Here is a 19,392-nt window from a genome sequence, read left to right as displayed (position 1 = left end):
TTTTCAGCCCTCCGCTCTCTGAGACGACGATCAATCTTAATAGAAAGCTCCATGAGTTTATCGAGAGTCTCAGGAGCGGGATACTGAAGGAGACTGTCTTTTATAGACTCAGATAAGCCGAGGCGAAACTGACTGCGCAGGGCTGGGTCATTCCAGCCACAGTCGTTCGACCAACGGCGAAACTCCGTACAATAAATCTCTGCGGGATTCCTACCCTGTCTGAGAGCACGTAACTGACTCTCGGCGGATGCCTCTCTATCAGGGTCATCATACAAAAGCCCTAAAGACCCCAGAAAGGCGTCTACAGACAGTAATGCCGGATCCTCTGTACTTAAACCAAAAGCCCAGGTCTGGGGATCCCCCTGAAGTAAAGAAATAATAATTCCGACCCGCTGAGATTCAGTACCTGAGGAGATTGGTCTTAAACGAAAATAAAGTTTACAAGACTCTTTAAAATTAAAAAACTGCTTCCTATCACCAGAAAAACGGTCAGGCAAATGCATTTTCGGTTCAGGGACGACCCTCGGGGAAGTCCGTAAAAGATCTTCCTGCGACTTCACCCGAAGGGAAAGATCCTGAACCATCTGAGTAAGTTCTTGAATCTGGCTAACTAGAAGCTGGCCAGGATTTGGCCCTAAACCAGTGGGATTCATGAGGCCGACAAAACTTCCAAACTGAATAAGGGAAAAAATCAAACCCTGTTTAATTTTAAGTTTTGGTGTGGCCGGTAATAATGTTATGATTCCAGTACTTCTGACCAGAGGAGATCTTATGACAAAGGCCAGAGTACTGGAAGGGAATGCTGGTTACGGGAGCAGGAAAGCCTAGTAACCCCTGGCGCCCTAACTCCGTTGTCTCGCCCGTGTTATCAGAGATCCCCTGCGAGACTATGGTTGCTTGAGCCCATGGCAGCCGCGTTTGAAGGGCGGATTATGTCTGCCCAACTCCGATGCCCCCTCAGGTCTTAATGGGAGACAAAGGGAAATCCGAGACAGGGTGATAACAAGGGGCCCTCTGACTAAACAACCAGGCCAGGGGCTACAAACTAACTAAACTTAAACCAGAAGTATGTGCGGACAAACCGCCAGGGAAAAGGACAACCAAAATCCACTAGTCCGTTACTCCTACCCAGCACCGCTGGATACCAGAGTGGATTTGTGGGAGCGGAATCCTCTGCAAAAGCTCCGAAACACAATATAACAAATAATAAATGGTAAGCGGTCAAGCCGCAGCACACGGCTACGCCGTGACTCACGAACACCACAGGATGTTAAAGGTGCTCGGTCAGGACTCCAGGAACAGATGACAACTTCCGAGTACTGGACCACTGAGGACAGGAACGACCGGATAGAGCAGGACTGGAACACTCTCTGCAACAGATACAGCAAACAGGAAGCTATTACCGGCGTCTGTGAGAAGCCCAGGAAGTGTTCTTAAGAGAGAGTCCTCCAATCAGCTGTTTGGAGGCTGATTGGATTAAATGCCATGCAGCTGCCAAGCTGCATGGCCAGGGAAACAGATCAGTGATTAATTACAATTGAACCTAGCAACGGGGAACGCAGTCCGCAAGTGGCGTCCCCGTTGCTAAGGTCCGTGCGGCTCCGTGCGCCCGGCGTCTAGTGTTGCTAGGGAGCCGGCGGCTGTCCGCATACGGCGTCCCTGGTTGCTAGGCGCCGGGCCGCACTGACGAGCGGACCCTCGGCGCCTAACACATTCTACTCTTCCTTTAAAATAATAATAAAATGACACCACAGGCTGCTCCATCTGCAAAAAAATAATAATAATAGGACACAACAGGCCGCTCCCTTCTGTATAATAATAATAATAATGATGACAAAACACCACAGGCTGCTGCCTCTGTATAATAATAAGTGGACACGACTAGCTACTCCTTCTTTATAATATTAATAATAGGACAACAAAGGCTGCTCCTCCTGTATTATAATAATAATAATAACAACAATAATAACTGCACACCACAGGCTACTCCCCCTGTATAATAATAATAATAATAATGCTTCCCCTGTATAATAATAACAACAGGACACCACAGGCTGCTCCTCCTGTATAATAACAGGACAGCACATGCTGTTCTCCCTGTATAATAATAATAATAGGACACCACAGGCTGCTTCCCCTGTATAATAATAATAATAATAATAATAATAATAATAATAATAATAACTGTACACCACAGGCCGCTCCCTCCGTATAATAATAATAAGATTTTACTCACCGGTGAATCTATTTCTCGTAGTCCGTAGTGGATGCTGGGAACTCCGAAAGGACCATGGGGAATAGCGGCTCCGCAGGAGAATGGGCACAACTAAAGAAAGCTTTAGGTCACCTGGTGTGCACTGGCTCCTCCCACTATGACCCTCCTCCAAGCCTCAGTTAGGACACTGTGCCCGGACGAGCTGACATAATAAGGAAGGATTTTGACTCCCGGGTAAGACTCATACCAGTCACACCAATCACACCGTATAACTCGTGATACTATACCCAGTTTACAGTATGAAAAGCAACTGAGCCTCTCAACAGATGGCTCAACAATAACCCTTTAGTTAACAATAACTATGTACAAGTATTGCAGACAATCCGCACTTGGGATGGGCGCCCAGCATCCACTACGGACTACGAGAAATAGAATTACCGGTGAGTAAAATCTTATTTTCTCTGAAGTCCTAGTGGATGCTGGGAACTCCGAAAGGACCATGGGGATTATACCAAAGCTCCCAAACGGGCGGGAGAGTGCGGATGACTCTGCAGCACCGAATGAGAGATCTCAAGGTCCTCCTCAGCCAGGGTATCAAATTTGTAGAATTTTGCAAACGTGTTTGCCCCTGACCAAGTAGCAGCTCGGCAAAGTTGTAAAGCCGAGACCCCTCGGGCAGCCGCCCAAGATGAGCCCACCTTCCTTGTGGAATAGGCTTTTACTGATTTAGGATGATGCAGTCCAGCCGCAGAATGCGCCTGCTGAATCGTGTTACAGATCCAACGAGCAATAGTCTGCTTAGAAGCAGGAGCACCCAGTTTTGTTGGGTGCATACAGGATAAATAGCGAGTCAGTTTTCCTGACTCTATCCGTCCTGGAAACATAAATTTTCAAGGCCCTGACTACGTCCAGTAACTTGGACTCCACCAAGTCCCTAGTAGCCGCAGGCACCACAATAGGTTGGTTCAAGTGAAAAGCTGATACCACCTTAGGGAGAAACTGGGGATGAGTCCTCAATTCTGCCCTATCCAAATGGAAAATCAGATAAGGGCTTTTACACGACAAAGCCGCCAATTCTGACACACGCCTGGCCAAAGCCAAGGCCAATAACATGACCACTTTCCACGTGAGATATTTTAGATCCACGATTTTAAGTGGCTCAAACCAATGAGATTTTAAGAAACTCAACACCACGTTGAGATCCCAAGGTGCCACTGGAGGCACAAACGGGGGCTGAATATGCAGCACTCCCTTCACAAACGTCTGAACTTCAGGCTGTGAAGCTAGTTCTTTCTGGAAGAAAATCGACAGAGCCGAGATCTGTACCTTAATGGAGCCTAATTTCAGGCCCATAGTCACTCCTGCTTGTAGGAAGTGCAGAAATCGACCTAGTTGAAATTCCTCTGTTGGGGCTTTTTTGGCCTCACACCAAGCAACATATTTCCGCCATATGCTGTGATAATGCTTTGCAGTTACATCTTTCCTGGCTTGAATCAGCGTAGGAATGACTTCCTCCGGAATGCCCTTTTCCTTTAGGATCCGGCGTTCAACCGCTATGCCGTCAAAACGTAGCAGCGGTAAGTCTTGGAACAGACAGGGCCCCTGTTATCGCAGGTCCTGTCTGAGCGGCAGAGGCCATGGGTCCTCTGATATAATTTCTTGAAGTTCTGGGTACCAAGCTCTTCTTGGCCAATCCGGAACCACGAGTATCGTTCTTACTCCTCGCCTTCTTATTATTCTCAGTACCTTTGGTATGAGAGGCAGAGGGGGGAACACATAAACCGACTGGTACAACCACAGTGTTACCAGAGCGTCCACAGCTATCGCCTGAGGGTCCCTTGACCTGGAGCAATATCTTTTATAGCTTTTTGTTGAGGCGGGACGCCATCATGTCCACCTGTGGCCTTTCCCAATGGTGTACAATCCTTTGGAAGACTTCTGGATGAAGTCCCCACTCTCCCGGGTGGAGGTCGTGTCTGCTGAGAAGATCTGCTTCCCAGTTGTCCACTCCGGGAATGAACACTGCTGACAGTGCTAACACATGATTTTCCGCCCATCGGAGAATCCTTGTGGCTTCTGCCATCGCCATCCTGCTTCTTGTGCCTCCCTGTTGGTATACATGGGCGACTGCCGTGATGTTGTCTGATTGGATCAGTACCGGCTGGTTTTGAAGCAGAGGCCTTGCCTGACTCAGGGCATTGTAAATGGCCCTCAGTTCCAGAATATTTATGTGTAGGGAAGTCACCTGACTTGACCAAAGTCCCTGGAAGTTTCTTCCCTGTGTGACTGCCCCCCAGCCTCAAAGGCTGGCATCTATGGTTACTAGGACCTAGTCCTGTATGCCGAACCTGCGGCCCTCTTGAAGATGGGCACTCTGCAGCCACCACAGTAGAGATACCCTGGTCCTTGGGGACAGGGTTATCAGCCGATGCATCTGAAGATGTGATCCGGACCACTTGTCCAACAGGTCCCACTGAAAAGTTCTTGCATGGAACCTGCCGAATGGGATTGCTTCGTAGGAAGCTACCATTTATCCCAGGACTCGCGTGCAATGATGCACCGATACCTGTTTTGGCTTCAGGAGGTCTCTGACTAGAGATGACAGCTCCTTGGCTTTCTCCTCCGGGAGAAACCCTTATTTCTGGTCTGTGTCCAGAACCATCCCCAGGAACAGTAGACATGTCGTAGGAACCAGCTGTGACTTTGGACTGTTTAGAATCCAACCGTGCTGTTGTAGCACTTCCAAAATAGTGCTACCCCGACTAACAACTGCTCCTTGGACCTCGCCCTTATAAGGAGATTGTCCAAGTACGGGATAATTTAAACTCCCTTTTTTCGAAGGAGTATCATCATTGGTAAACACCCTCGGTGCCATGTACAGTCCAAACGGCAGTGTCTGGACTTGGTAATGGCAATCCTGTACCACAAATCTGAGGTACTCCTGGCGAGGATGGTAAATGGGGACATGCAGGTAAGCATTCTTGATGTCCCGGGATACCATGTAATCCCCCTCGTCCAGGCTTCCAATAACCGCCTTGAGCGATTCAATCTTGAACTTGATTTTTTTTTTTTTTATGTATGTGTTCAAGGATTTTAAATATAAAATGGGTCACACCGAACCATGCGGTTTCGGTACCCCAAACCGTGTGGAATAGTAACCACGTCCTTGTTGAAGTAGAGGCACCTTGCTGGGAATACAGCTTATTAATTGCCTCTAGCACAGCCTCCCTGCCTGAGGGAGTTGTCGGCAAGGCATATTTGAGGAAACGGCGGGGGGGAGACATCTCGAATTCCAGCTTGTACCCCTGAAATACTACTTGAAAGAAACAGGGATCCAACTGTGTGCGAGCCCACTAATTGCTGACATTTTTGAGACGGCCCCCCACCGTACCTGGCTACACCTGTGGAGCCCCCGCGTCATGCTGTGGACTCAGAGGAAGCAGAAGAATTTTGGTTCTGGGAACAGGCTGACTGGTGCAGCTTTTTCCCTCTTCCCTTGTCTCTGTACAGAAAGGAAGCGCATTTGACCCGCTTGCTTTTCTGAAGCCAAAAGGACTGTACCTGATAATACAGTGCTTTCTTAGTCTGTGAGGAAACCTGAGGTAAAAATATTTCTTCCCAGCTGTTGCTGTGGATACGAGGTCCCAGAGACCATCCCCAAATAATTCCTCACCCTTATAAGGTAGAATCTCTATGCGCCTTTTAAGTCAGCATCACCTGTCCAGTGACAGGTCTCTAATACCCTCCTGACAGAATGGACATTACATTCATTTTGGATGCCAGCCGGCAAAATATCCCTCTGTGCATCCCTCATATATAAGACGACGTCTTTAATATGTTCTCCTGTTAGCAAACTAGTATGCTTGACAGGGTCACCGACCACGCTGCAGCAGCACGATCTGCAGGTCTCAGTCTAGTACCTGAGTGTGTAAATACAGACTTCAGGATAGCCTCCTGCTTTTTATCAACAGGTACCTTCAAAGTGGCCGTTCCTAAAACGGCAGTGCCACCTTTTTTGACAACCGTGTGAGCGCCTTATCCACCCTAGGGGATATCTCCCAGCGTAACTTATCCTCTGGCGGGAAAGGGTCAGTAACTTTTTAGAAATTACCAGTTTCTTAACGGGGGAACCCATGCTTTTCACACACTTCATTTATTCATCTGATGGGGGAACAAAACACTGCCTGCTTTTTCTCCCCAAACATAAAACCCATTTTTAGAGGTACTTGGGTTAATGTCAGAATGTGTAACACATTTTTTATTGCCGGGATCAAGTCACGGATGTTCCTAGTGGATTGTGTATATGTCTCAACCTTGTCGACACTGGAGTCAGACTCCGTGTCGACATCTGTGTCTGCCATCTGAGGGAGCGGGCATTTTTGAGCCCCTGATGGCCTTTGAGACGCCTGGGCAGGCGCGGGCTGAGAAGCCGGCTGTCCCACAGCTGTTACGTCATCCACCCTTTTATGTAAGGAGTTGACACTGTCGGTTAATACCTTCCACCTTTCCATCCACTCTGGTGTCGGCCCCACAGGGGGCGACATCACATTTATCGGCCTCTGCTCCGTCACCATATAAGCCTCCTCATCAAACATGTTGACACAGCCGTACCGACACACCGCACACACACAGGGAATGCTCTGACTGAGGACAGGAGCCCACAAAGCCCTTTGGGGAGACAGAGAGAGAGTATGCCAGCACACACCAGAGCGCTATATAATGTGGGGATTAACACTATAACTGAGTGAATTTTCCCCAATAGCTGCTTGTATATACAATATTGCACCTAAATTTAGTGCCCCCCCTCTCTTTTTAACCCTTTGAGCCTGAAAACTACAGGGGAGAGCCTGGGGAGCTTTCTTCCAGCTGCACTGTGAAGAGAAAATGGCGCCAGTGTGCTGAGGGAGATAGCTCCGCCCCTTTTTCGATGACTTTTCTCCCGCTTTTTTATGGATTCTGGCAGGGGTATTTATCACATATATAGCCTCTGGGGCTATATATTGTGATTGTTTTGCCAGCCAAGGTGTTTTTATTGCTTCTCAGGGCGCCCCCCCCCCAGCGCCCTGCACCCTCAGTGACCGGAGTATGAAGTGTGTATGAGGAGCAATGGCGCACAGCTGCAGTGCTGTGCGCTACCTTGGTGAAGACTGATGTCTTCTGCCGCCGATTTTCCGGACCTCTTCTTGCTTCTGGCTCTGTAAGGGGGACGGCGGCGCGGCTCCGGGACCGAACACCAAGGACGGGCCTGCGGTCGATCCCTCTGGAGCTAATGGTGTCCAGTAGCCTAAGAAGCCCAAGCTGGTTGCAAGCAGGTAGGTTCGCTTCTTCTCCCCTTAGTCCCTCGTAGCAGTGAGCCTGTTGCCAGCAGGTCTCACTGAAAATAAAAAAACTAATTCTATACTTTCTTTCTAGAAGCTCAGGAGAGCCCCTAGTGTGCATCCAACCTCGGCCGGGCACAAAATCTAACTGAGGCTTGGAGGAGGGTCATAGTGGGAGGAGCCAGTGCACACCAGGTGACCTAAAGCTTTCTTTAGTTGTGCCCAGTCTCCTGCGGAGCCGATATTCCCCATGGTCCTTTCGGAGTTCCCAGAATCCACTAGGACGTCAGAGAATACTGGATGCCACAGGCTGCTCTTCTTGTATAACAACAATAACAGGACACCACAGGCTGCTCCTCCTGTATAATAATAATAATAACAGGATGCCACAGGCTGCTCCTCCTGTATAATAATAATAATAATAATAATAATAACACACCACAGGCTGCTCCCCCTGTATAATAATAATAACAACAGCACACCACAGGCTGATCACCCTGTATAATAATAATAATAATAATAATAATAATAATAATAACAGGACACCACAGGCTGCTCCCTCTGTATATTATGACAGCACAGGATGCTACCCCTGTATATTATGACAACACAGGCCGCTCCACCTGTATACTATGACAGCACAGGATGATACCCCTGTATATTATGACACCACAGGATGCTACAACTGTATATTATGACAACACAGGCCGCCCCACCTGTACACTATGACAGCACAAGATTCTACCCCTGTATATTATAACAAAACAGGCAGCTCCTCCTGTATACCATGACAGCACAGGATGCTACAACTGTATATTATGACAACACAGGCTGCTCCTCCTGTATACTATAATAGCACAGGATGCTACCCTTGTATTATTGGTAACACCGGGGTCTGCGTCACCTGTATTACAGTAACGACGGGGTCTGCGCCACCTGTATTACGGTAACAGCGGGGTCTGCACCACCTGTATTACAGTAACGGCGGGGTCTGCTCCCCCTGTATTACGGTAATGGCGGGGTCTGCGCCACCTGTATCATGGTAACGGCGGGGTCTGCTTCACCTGTATTACGGTATCGGCGGGGTCTGCGCCACCTGTATTACAGTAACAGCAGGGTCTGCTCCACCTGTATTATGGTAATGGCGGGGTCTGCGCCACCTGTATTACGGTAATGGCGGTGTCTGCACCACCTGTATTACAGTAACGGCGGGATCTGCTCCACCTGGTTCTAAATTGCGGTTCTAGCATCTACCATCAGCTAATGGCGTCAGGAGGAGCAGCCTGTAGTGTCCTGTTATTATTATAATACAGGAGGAGCAGCCTGTGGTGTCCTGTTATTATTATTATTATTATAATCCAGGAGGAGCAGCCTGTGGCGTCCAGTTGTTATTGTTATACAGGAGTAGTTGCCTGTGGTGTCCTGTTATTATTATTATACAGGGGGAGCAGCCTGTGGTGTCCTGATATTATTACTATACAGGGGTCTGCACCACCTGTATTACAGTAACGGCGGGGTCTGCTCCCCCTGTATTACGGTAATGGCGGGGTCTGCGCCACCTGTATCATGGTAACGGCGGGGTCTGCTTCACCTGTATTATGGTATCGGCGGGGTCTGCGCCACCTGTATTACGGTAACAGCAGGGTCTGCACCACCTGCGTTACGGTAACAGCAGGGTCTGCGCCACCTGTATTACGGTAACGGTGGGGTCTGCGTCACCTGTATTATGGTAACGGTGGGTCTGCGCCGCCTTTATTACGGTAACAGCGGGGTTTCCGCTGCCTGTATTACGGTAAGAGAGGGGTCTCCGCCACCTGTATTACAGTAACAGCAGGGTCTGCTCCACCTGTATTATGGTAATGGCGGGGTCTGCGCCACCTGTATTACGGTAATGGCGGTGTCTGCACCACCTGTATTACGGTAGCGGCGGGGTCTGTGCCACCTGTATTACGGTAACGGCAGGATCTGCTCCACCTATATTACGGTAACGGCGGGGTCTGTGCCACCTGTATTACGGTAATGGCGGGGTCTGCTCCACCTGTATTACGGTAACGGCAGGATCTGTGCCACCTGTATTACGGTAACGTCGGGCTCTGCGCCACCTGTATTACGGTAATGGTGGGGTCTGCTCCACCTGTATTACGGTAACGGCAGGATCTGTGCCACCTGTATTACGGTAACGGTGGGGTCTGCGCCACCTGTATTATGGTAACGGCAGGATCTGTGCCACCTGTATTACGGTAACGGTGGGGTCTGTGCCACCTGTATTAAGGTAACGGTGGGGTCTGCGCCACCTGTATTACGGTTACGGCGGGGTCTGCGCCACCTGTATTACGGTAACGGCGGGGTCTGCGCCACCTGTATTACGGTAACAGCAGGGTCTGCACCACCTGCGTTACGGTAACAGCAGGGTCTGCGCCACCTGTATTACGGTAACGGTGGGGTCTGCGTCACCTGTATTACGGTAACGGTGGGTCTGCGCCGCCTTTATTACGGTAACAGCGGGGTTTCCGCTGCATGTATTACGGTAAGAGAGGGGTCTGCACCACATGTATTACGATAACGGCAGGGTCTGCGCCACATGTATAACGGTAACGGCGGGATCTGCTCCACCTGTATTACGGTAACGGCGGGGTCTGCTCCACCTGTATTACGGTAATGGCTGGGTCTGCTCCACCTGTATTACGGTAACGTCGGGGTCTGTGCCACCTGTATTACGGTAACGGCGGGGTCTGCGCCACCTGTATTACAGTAACGGCGGGATCTGCTCCACCTGTATTACGGTAACGGCGGGGTCTGCTCCACCTGTATTACGGTAATGGCGGGGTCTGCTCCACCTGTATTACGGTAACGGCAGGATCTGTGCCACCTGTATTACGGTAACGGCGGGGTCTGCACCACCTGTATTATGGTAACGGCGGGGTCTGCGCCACATGTATTACGGTAACGGCGGGGACTGCGCCACCTGTATTACGGTAACGGCGGGGTCTGCTCCACCTGTATTACGGTAACGGCGGGGCCTGCTCCACCTGTATTACGGTAATGGCTGGGTCTGCTCCACCTGTATTACGGTAACGTCGGGTCTGTGCCACCTGTATTACGGTAACGGCGGGGTCTGCGCCACCTGTATTACGGTAACGGTGGGATCTGCTCAACCTGTATTACGGTAACGGCGGGGTCTGCTCCACCTGTATTACGGTAATGGCGGGGTCTGCTCCACCTGTATTACGGTAACGGCAGGATCTGCGCCACCTGTATTACGGTAACGGCGGGGTCTGCACCACCTGTATTACGGTGACGGTGGAGTCTGCGCCACCTGTATTACGGTAACGGCGGGGTCTGCGCCACCTGTATTACGGTAACGGCGGGGTCTGCACCTCCTGTATTATGGTAACGGTGGGGTCTGCGCCACCTGTATTACGGTAACGGCGGGGTCTGCACCTCCTGTATTATGGTAACGGTGGGGTCTGCGCCACCTGTATTACGGTAACGGCGGGGTCTGCACCTCCTGTATTATGGTAACGGTGGGGTCTGCGCCACCTGTATTACGGTAATGGCGGGGTCTGCGCCACCTGTATTACAGTAATAGGACACTAGAGTGTCAGCCACCTGTACAGGGATAATGCAGCACCAGAGGCTGCTCCAGCTGCACTATAACAAGGCACCAGAGGCTGCTCCCCCTGTAGTACAGAACCTGACACCAGAGCTGCTCAGCCTATAGAATAATAATAATAATATCATTACCTGCTGCCAGACACAGCAATGGCTGCTCTCTGCTCCTGCTGCCTTGTGGGAATGATAGAAGGAAGGCGGAGCTCAGACCAGGGGAAAATGGCCGCCGCTCCTGACGTCACTACACGGCCAGGGAACCTATTGCTGCCGCAGCTGCTGCCGGACTGGTCTACAAGAAAATGGCCGCCGGCCTCCTGTACTGAGGACATGTACGGGAATAGTGATTACAGAAGGCGGAGTTGAGGGCGGGGCATGGGATGGGAGGGGCCAGACGCTAGGAAGCAGCCTGTGCCAATCATTCCCTACTTCCGGCCTGAGCGGTCCACCTTACTTCCGGTCACTTTATTCCGTTCCACACACAGGAAGATCACGTGATGGTTGGTTCTAAATCGCGGTTCTAGCATCTGCCATCAGGTAATGGCGTCAGGAGGAGCAGCCTGTAGTGTCCTGTTATTGTTATTATACAGGGGAGCAGCCTGTGGTGTCCTGTTATTATTATTATACAGGAGGGGCAGCCTGTAGTGTCCTGTTATTATTATAATACAGGAGGAGCAGCCTGTAGTGTCCTGTTGTTATTATTATACAGGGGGAGCAGCCTGTGGTGTCCTGTTATTATACACGGGGAGCAGCCAGTAGTGTCCTGTTGTTGTTGTTATTATTATTATTATTATTATTATTATACAGAGGGAGCCGCCTGTAGTGTCCTGTTGTTATTATTATACAGGGGGAGCATCCTGTAATGTCATTTTATTATTACTATAAAGGAGAGCAGAATGGGGTGTCCTGTCGTTGTTATTAGTGCTGTACAGGGGGAGCAGTTTTTTTTTTTGTACGGTTATTATTATACAGGGACAGCAGCTTGTGGAGTCCTGGTATTATTATTATACATTGGGACTGGTGGTAATGTCCTACAATACAGGAGGAATGGTCTGAGGTGTCCTGCTTTTAAAGACACGTTATTATTTGTATACTGGGTGCAGCCATTAGTGTCACTATTATTATTAATTTATTATATAATTGTAGGGATTGAAAATATTGCTAAAATTCTAGATTATATTAAAGCAGAGACCATAATATCCCTGGCATGTGTAACAGATGATAATTGGAGCAGTATGAAGCAAATGTATATCCTGGGAGTGTCCCTATGACATCACTTATCTCTATAGTAATAATACAGGGACATGACTGGGGAGGTGAGGGGAGTCTGGGAGTGTCACAGCGATGTCACTTATATCTATAGTAATAATACAGGGATATGACTAGGAAGATGAGGGGATCTGGGAGTGTCACAGTGACATTACTAATATCTACAGTAATATTACAGGGACATGACTGGAGAGGTGAGGGATCTCGGAGCATTTACATTAATATTCATGTCTCCTCCATTTTGCAGGTTAACACAGTAGTGAAGAAGACTTCCGGTGAGTGTGAGACACCCAGCAGCCATCACATTGTGTGTAGGACTGAGCAGGACCCAGAGCCCCATCACGGTGCCTCCATCTCAGTCACTGACACATGAGAGACACAATGATCAGAAGATCCTGGAACTCACCAACAAGATCATTCAGCTGCTGACTGGAGAGGTGACTGCTGGGAATGGGACATTATACAGTAACACCAGGGGATGTGTCTGGGTGATGACTGGAGAGGTGACTGCTGGGAATGGGACATTATACAGTAACACCAGGGAATGTGTCTGGGTGATGACTGGAGAGGTGACTGCTGGGAATGGGACATTATACAGTAACACCAGGGAATGTGTCTGGGTGATGACTGGGGAGGTAACTGCAGGGAATGGGACATTATACAGTAACACCAAGGGACGTGCCTGGGTGATGACTGGAGAGGTGACTGCTGGGAATGGGACATTATACAGTAACACCAAGGGACGTGCCTGGGTGATGATTGGAGAGGTGACTGCTGGGAATGGGACATTATACAGTAACACCAGGGGATGTGTCTGGGTGATGACTGGAGAGGTGACTGCTGGGAATGGGACATTATACAGTAACACCAGGGAATGTGTCTGGGTGATGACTGGAGAGGTGACTGCTGGGAATGGGACATTATACAGTAACACCAAGGGACGTGCCTGGGTGATGATTGGAGAGGTGACTGCCAGGAATGGGGCATTATACAGTTACACCAGGGGACGTGTCTGGGTGATGACTGGAAAGGTGACTGCTGGGAATGGGGCATTATACAGTAACACCAGGGAATGTGTCTGGGTGATGACTGGAGAGGTGACTGCTGGGAATGGGACATTATACAATAACACCAAGGGATGTGCCTGGGTGATGACTGGAGAGGTGACTGCTGGGAATGGGGCATTATACAGTAACACCAGGGGATGTGTCTGGGTGATGATTGGAGAGGTGACTGCCGGGAATGGGGCATTATACAGTTACACCAGGGGACGTGTCTGGGTGATTACTGGAAAGGTGACTGCTGGGAATGGGGCATTATACAGTAACACCAGGGGACGTGTCTGGGTGATGACTGGAGAGGTGACTGCTGGGAATGGGGCATTATACAGTAACACCGGGGGATGTGTCTGGGTGATGACTGGAGAGGTGACTGCTGGGAATGGGACATTATACAGTAACACCAGGGGAAGTGTCTGGGTGATGACTGGAGAGGTGACTGCTGGGAATGGGACATTATACAGTAACACCAGGGAATGTGTCTGGGTGATGACTGGAGAGGTGACTGCTGGGAATGGGGCATTATACAGTAACACCAGGGGATGTGTCTGGGTGATGATTGGAGAGGTGACTGCCGGGAATGGGGCATTATACAGTTACACCAGGGGACGTGTCTGGGTGATTACTGGAAAGGTGACTGCTGGGAATGGGACATTATACAGTAACACCAGGGAATGTGTCTGGGTGATGACTGGAGAGGTGACTGCTGGGAATGGGACATTATACAGTAACACCAGGGAATGTGTCTGTGTGATGATTGGAGAGGTGACTGCTGGGAATGGGGCATTATACAGTAACACCAGGGGACGTGTCTGGGTGATGACTGTATCACTGTGTGTGTCAGGTGCCTATAAGGTGTCAGGATGTCACTGTCTATGTCTCCATGCAGGAGGAGGAGTATACAGAGGAACACAGGAGTCTGTACAAGGACGTGATGATGGAGAATCACCGGCCCCTCACATCACTGGGTAAGAGGAGACTGTCATGTATTGTACAGGGGAGAGCAGGTATGGGGCCCCCTATATACACACATCATCTGATAATCACATATATACACTGTACTCAGTCACTATGTGTCTCCTACAGATGGGCCCAGTAACAGAGATACCCCAGAGAGATGTCCCCGTCCTCTGTATTCCCAGGATTGTACAGAGGAGAATCACAGGATCCCACAGGAGGATCAGGTAGGTGGGATTTAGGGTCTCACCAATACACCAAAGTGACTGTCACTATATGATCTGTAGAGAAGCTGTGTGTTTTATACACTGATATTACACTATCTGAAATCAGATATTATTAATGTATATTGTTTTGTGGGCTATTTAGGATGACTGCCTGACTGATATAAAGGCAGAAGATATAGAGGGAGAAGAAGAGACGTATGTGAGTGATATAAAGGCAGAAGATACAGAGGGAGAAGAAGAGACGTATGTGACTGATCTAAAGGCAGAAGATATAGAGGGAGAAGAAGAGACGTATGTGACTGATATGAAGGCAGAAGATATAGAGGGAGAAGAAGAGACGTATGTGACTGATATAAAGGCAGAAGATATAGAGGGAGAAGAAGAGACGTATGTGACTGATATAAAGGCAGAAGATATAGAGGAAGAAGAAGAGACGTATGTGACTGATATAAAGGCAGAAGATATAGAGGGAGAAGAAGAGACGTATGTGACTGATATAAAGGCAGAAGATATAGAGGGAGAAGAAGAGACATATGTGACTGATATAAAGGCAGAAGATACAGAGGGAGAAGAAGAGACGTATGTGAGGGGTGATCAGCAGTGTAAGGAGGAGGAGATCCCTACAGATATCAGCACAGGTGAGTAATAAACACTTATTACAGTCACATATTCTCCTTGCTCAGTCACTACAGCAATCTCTTATCCTACACCCTCCTCTCTTATTACAGACTAATGATGGAAATGTATCTGCCCAGTGATGTTGTCTAGGACCATCAGCCCTGTTCTCAGTTGGGTGTTTATAACACAAGGGGTGATATTCAATTGTAATATCGCGCCCGATCTCCCGTCTACAGTGACAGGAGTTTGCGGGGCAATATTCAATTGTCCCCTATTTTTGGGCATATTGCGCCCATAGCAGTTTGGATTAGCTTTGTAAAGCTACTTAACCCAACTAACATCATGGGCGCGATCACAAAAAGTTTTGCGCATTTCAGCTCGCCTCCCCCGGGGGTGGTGATCTGAAATGCTAATATTGCGCCCGTCAGCAGCAACATTTGTATCGGGTGTTTTCTGTTAAAGGCGTTTTCTTCATTAGGGTCCATAGTGATCCACAGTCCTTACATCGGGGTGTAGGTGGTAGGGGTTGACCGGGCATCACACAGTTGAGCTTTTATTTCCCAGGATGCTCCGGACCTCCTCCCCATGTACCCCGCCCCTGGCCAGTGGGCAGTTTTAGTGTTGGTGCTGGCAGAAGCCGGAGCACCGGTCACACAGCGGAGAGGAATGAATGAGCAGCGCTGGGAGTCTCTCTTAGCGCCGCCGCTGCTGCTCCAACAATCCCCCGCTGGTGCCGCAACGTCAGTGAGGCTCAGAGACTGATGATTCCGGCGTGGTTACTTCCTGATCGCCACGCTAGTACAACATCCAGGACCCAGGACTACAGCCGGAGGACAGGTAAGGCATTCTCCGGCACGTGGGACCCACAATACATGCAGTCCATGCTTCCGCAGGCTCTGATGTGATCCCTGGCTGCTGCTACGGGTTACACTAGACCACCAGGGCATGCATATAATACATATATAGGATAATGGAGGCCAGGGTGCCTGGTGGGTGATGTCAGCCAGGGAAGGTAGGTCCTCTCCCAGAGCCAGATTCCACAGCTGGGATTCCCTCTCGGCTGCCCCTCCCCCACATGCTTCCCTTATAAGAGTCTCTGAGGGACATCCCAATGGGAATGAGTGTGATGCCAGGCTCTGGGAATGCTGGGTTCTGTCTCCAGAAGTGGCCAGGTTATACATGCACTAGTCCTACCTACCACTGTGCTGCGAGGAGATGATTTCAGTGCCCATTGCAATTGTTATGTACTTACATTGTGTGTGACTGGTGCTAGCTCTGTGTGTGACTGCATTGTATCTATCCCTTACATGTGAGTACAGGTGTTCCGGGCTGTGTGACTGCATTGTATCTGTCCCTTACATGTGAGTGCAGGTGTTCCGGGCCGTGTGACTGCATTGTATCTATCCCTTACATGTGAGTACAGGTGTTCCGGGCTGTGTGACTGCATTGTATCTGTCCCTTACATGTGAGTGCAGGTGTTCCGGGCCGTGTGACTGCATTGTATCTATCCCTTACATGTGAGTACAGGTGTTCCGGGCTGTGTGACTGCATTGTATCTGTCCCTTACATGTGAGTGCAGGTGTTCCGGGCTGTGTGACTGCATTGTATCTATCCCTTGCATGTGAGTACAGGTGTTCCGGGCTGTGTGACTGCATTGTATCTGTCCCTTACATGTGACTGCAGGTGTTCCGGGCTGTGTGACTGCATTGTATCTGTCCCTTACATGTGAGTGCAGGTGTTCCGGGCTGTGTGACTGCATTGTATCTATCCCTTACATGTGAGTACAGGTGTTCCGGGCTGTGTGACTGCATTGTATCTGTCCCTTACATGTGAGTGCGGGTGTTCCGGGCTGTGTGACTGCATTGTATCTATCCCTTACATGTGAGTGCAGGTGTTCCGGGCTGTGTGACTGCATTGTATCTATCCCTTACATGTGAGTACGGGTGTTCCGGGCTGTGTGACTGCATTGTATCTATCCCTTACATGTGAGTACGGGTGTTCCGGGCTGTGTGACTGCATTGTATCTATCCCTTACATGTGAGTGCAGGTGTTCCGGGCTGTGTGACTGCATTGTATCTATCCCTTACATGTGAGTGCAGGTGTTCCGGGCTGTGTGACTGCATTGTATCTATCCCTTACATGTGAGTGCAGGTGTTCCGGGCTGTGTGACTGCATTGTATCTATCCCTTACATGTGAGTGCAGGTGTTCCGGGCTGTGTGACTGCATTGTATCTGTCCCTTACATGTGAGTACAGGTGTTCCGGGCTGTGTGACTGCATTGTATCTGTCTCTTACATGTGAGTGCAGGTGTTCCGGGCTGTGTGACTGCATTGTATCTGTCCCTTACATGTGAGTGCAGGTGTTCCGGGCTGTGTGACTGCATTGTATCTGTCTCTTACATGTGAGTACATGTGTTCCGGGCTGTGTGACTGCATTGTATCTGTCCCTTACATGTGAGTTCAGGTGTTCCGGGCTGTGTGACTGCATTGTATCTGTCTCTTACATGTGAGTGCGGGTGTTCCGGGCTGTGTGACTGCATTGTATCTATCCCTTACATGTGAGTGCGGGTGTTCCGGGCTGTGTGACTGCATTGTATCTATCCCTTACATGTGAGTGCGGGTGTTCCGGGCTGTGTGACTGCATTGTATCTATAACCTGAGGACATCCAACAGATATGAAAAATTAAGAGGTCACGATGAGGATGTTTTTTTAGGATAACCAAAAGAAGAAGAACAAGAAGAGGGAAAAGAGGGGGACAAGATAAAAACAGAAAAGGAAGAAGGATCCGTCAACAACTCAAAAAGAGAAACCAGAATCCAGTAGAAAACACCACCAACCACAATACGGAGAACACCCTCATTCACAATGACCTCAAATATACCAAAATCTTCAATTTAAGCAACCATCAACTCTCCAGTGAGGAAGAGAAGGTTTTGAGATACGGATTAAAATTTGCTCCGGATAACAAGGCAGATCCATTTGAGGTCTATGTTGACCTTCAAAGGTTTATTAGAAAACTTACCTTAAAAAAGTTTTTTGCCGAACAACCACCCACAGATGAAACTCTCCCCATGGATATATTTAAACCAAAATCCACCTTTTTTCCCACTCATAAGAAAGGCTGTTTCGTGGAGACCTTCGAAAGGGCAGTAAAAGAAGACTTGGAAAATAATTTCCACCCACAAGATCGCAATCAATACAGGAAAAGTACCAACTTCTCCAATAAGGATAGACAAGCAGTTAAGGATCTGAGAAACAACTCTAAAATCATTATTAAACCCGCAGACAAGGGGGGAAGTATTGTCATCATGGACAAAGAGAAATATAACTTGGAGGTAATGAGACAGCTGGACGACACAAACACATATAAGAAACTCAGAGGAAATCCTACTACTGGTATAGAGAAAAAACTCACAGTTTTTTTGGAGAAATATAAAAATAAGGGAATAATTACGGAAAAAAACTGTAAGTATATGACTATTCCTGAGCCCTCTATACCAGTGTTCTATATACTTCCTAAAATTCATAAGGATAAGGAAAATCCTCCGGGTCGACCCATAGTGGCAGGAACGGAATCTATCCTTTCAAATCTTTCACACTTTTTAGACCATATTCTACAGCCACTAGTCAGTAGAACCCCCTCCTTCTTAAAGGACTCCACAGATGTGATAAGAAGATTGACGGATATTACATGGATGAAAGGGTATTTTTTGGTTACTGCCGATGTGTCCTCATTGTACACCATCATTAACCACAAGGATGGAATGGATGCTGTATCACAAATGATGACCTTGGAGGTTGACCCCCATCCACAATTGGAATTTACCCTCGAAGGAATAGAACTAATATTGAAGAACAATTTCTTCAACTATGATGACACCTTTTATCTCCAACTAAATGGCACAGCCATGGGCACCAGGTTCGCCCCCAGTTACGCCAATTTATTCATGGCACAATGGGAACACGACTCTGTATATAACAGCACAGAGGGCGGGGCGAACCTGGTGACATGGACCAGATATATCGATGATATTTTCTTCGTATGGAATGGAGACCAATTATCCTTAAATACTTTTTGTACTTATCTCAATAATAACAACAAAAATATCAATTTAACATTT

The 19,392-nt window shown here is 48.7% G+C and overlaps 1 long non-coding RNA gene across 1 annotated transcript; it reads left to right on the top strand.

Moving 5' to 3' along the window:
* Positions 1–11,604: 11,604 nt before the first annotated feature.
* LOC134983870 (uncharacterized) lies at positions 11,605–14,651 on the top strand. Its single transcript, XR_010191694.1, has 4 exons — positions 11,605–11,679; positions 12,659–12,848; positions 14,359–14,437; positions 14,556–14,651. It is a non-coding gene; the product is annotated as an uncharacterized LOC134983870 (long non-coding RNA).
* Positions 14,652–19,392: the final 4,741 nt, after the last annotated feature.

The sequence above is a fragment of the Pseudophryne corroboree genome, assembly GCF_028390025.1.
Source record: "Pseudophryne corroboree isolate aPseCor3 chromosome 3 unlocalized genomic scaffold, aPseCor3.hap2 SUPER_3_unloc_27, whole genome shotgun sequence".
Taxonomy (NCBI): domain Eukaryota; kingdom Metazoa; phylum Chordata; class Amphibia; order Anura; family Myobatrachidae; genus Pseudophryne; species Pseudophryne corroboree.
The sequence above is the reverse complement of the archived record's forward strand: the minus strand, read 5'-3'. Positions and strand labels throughout refer to the sequence as shown.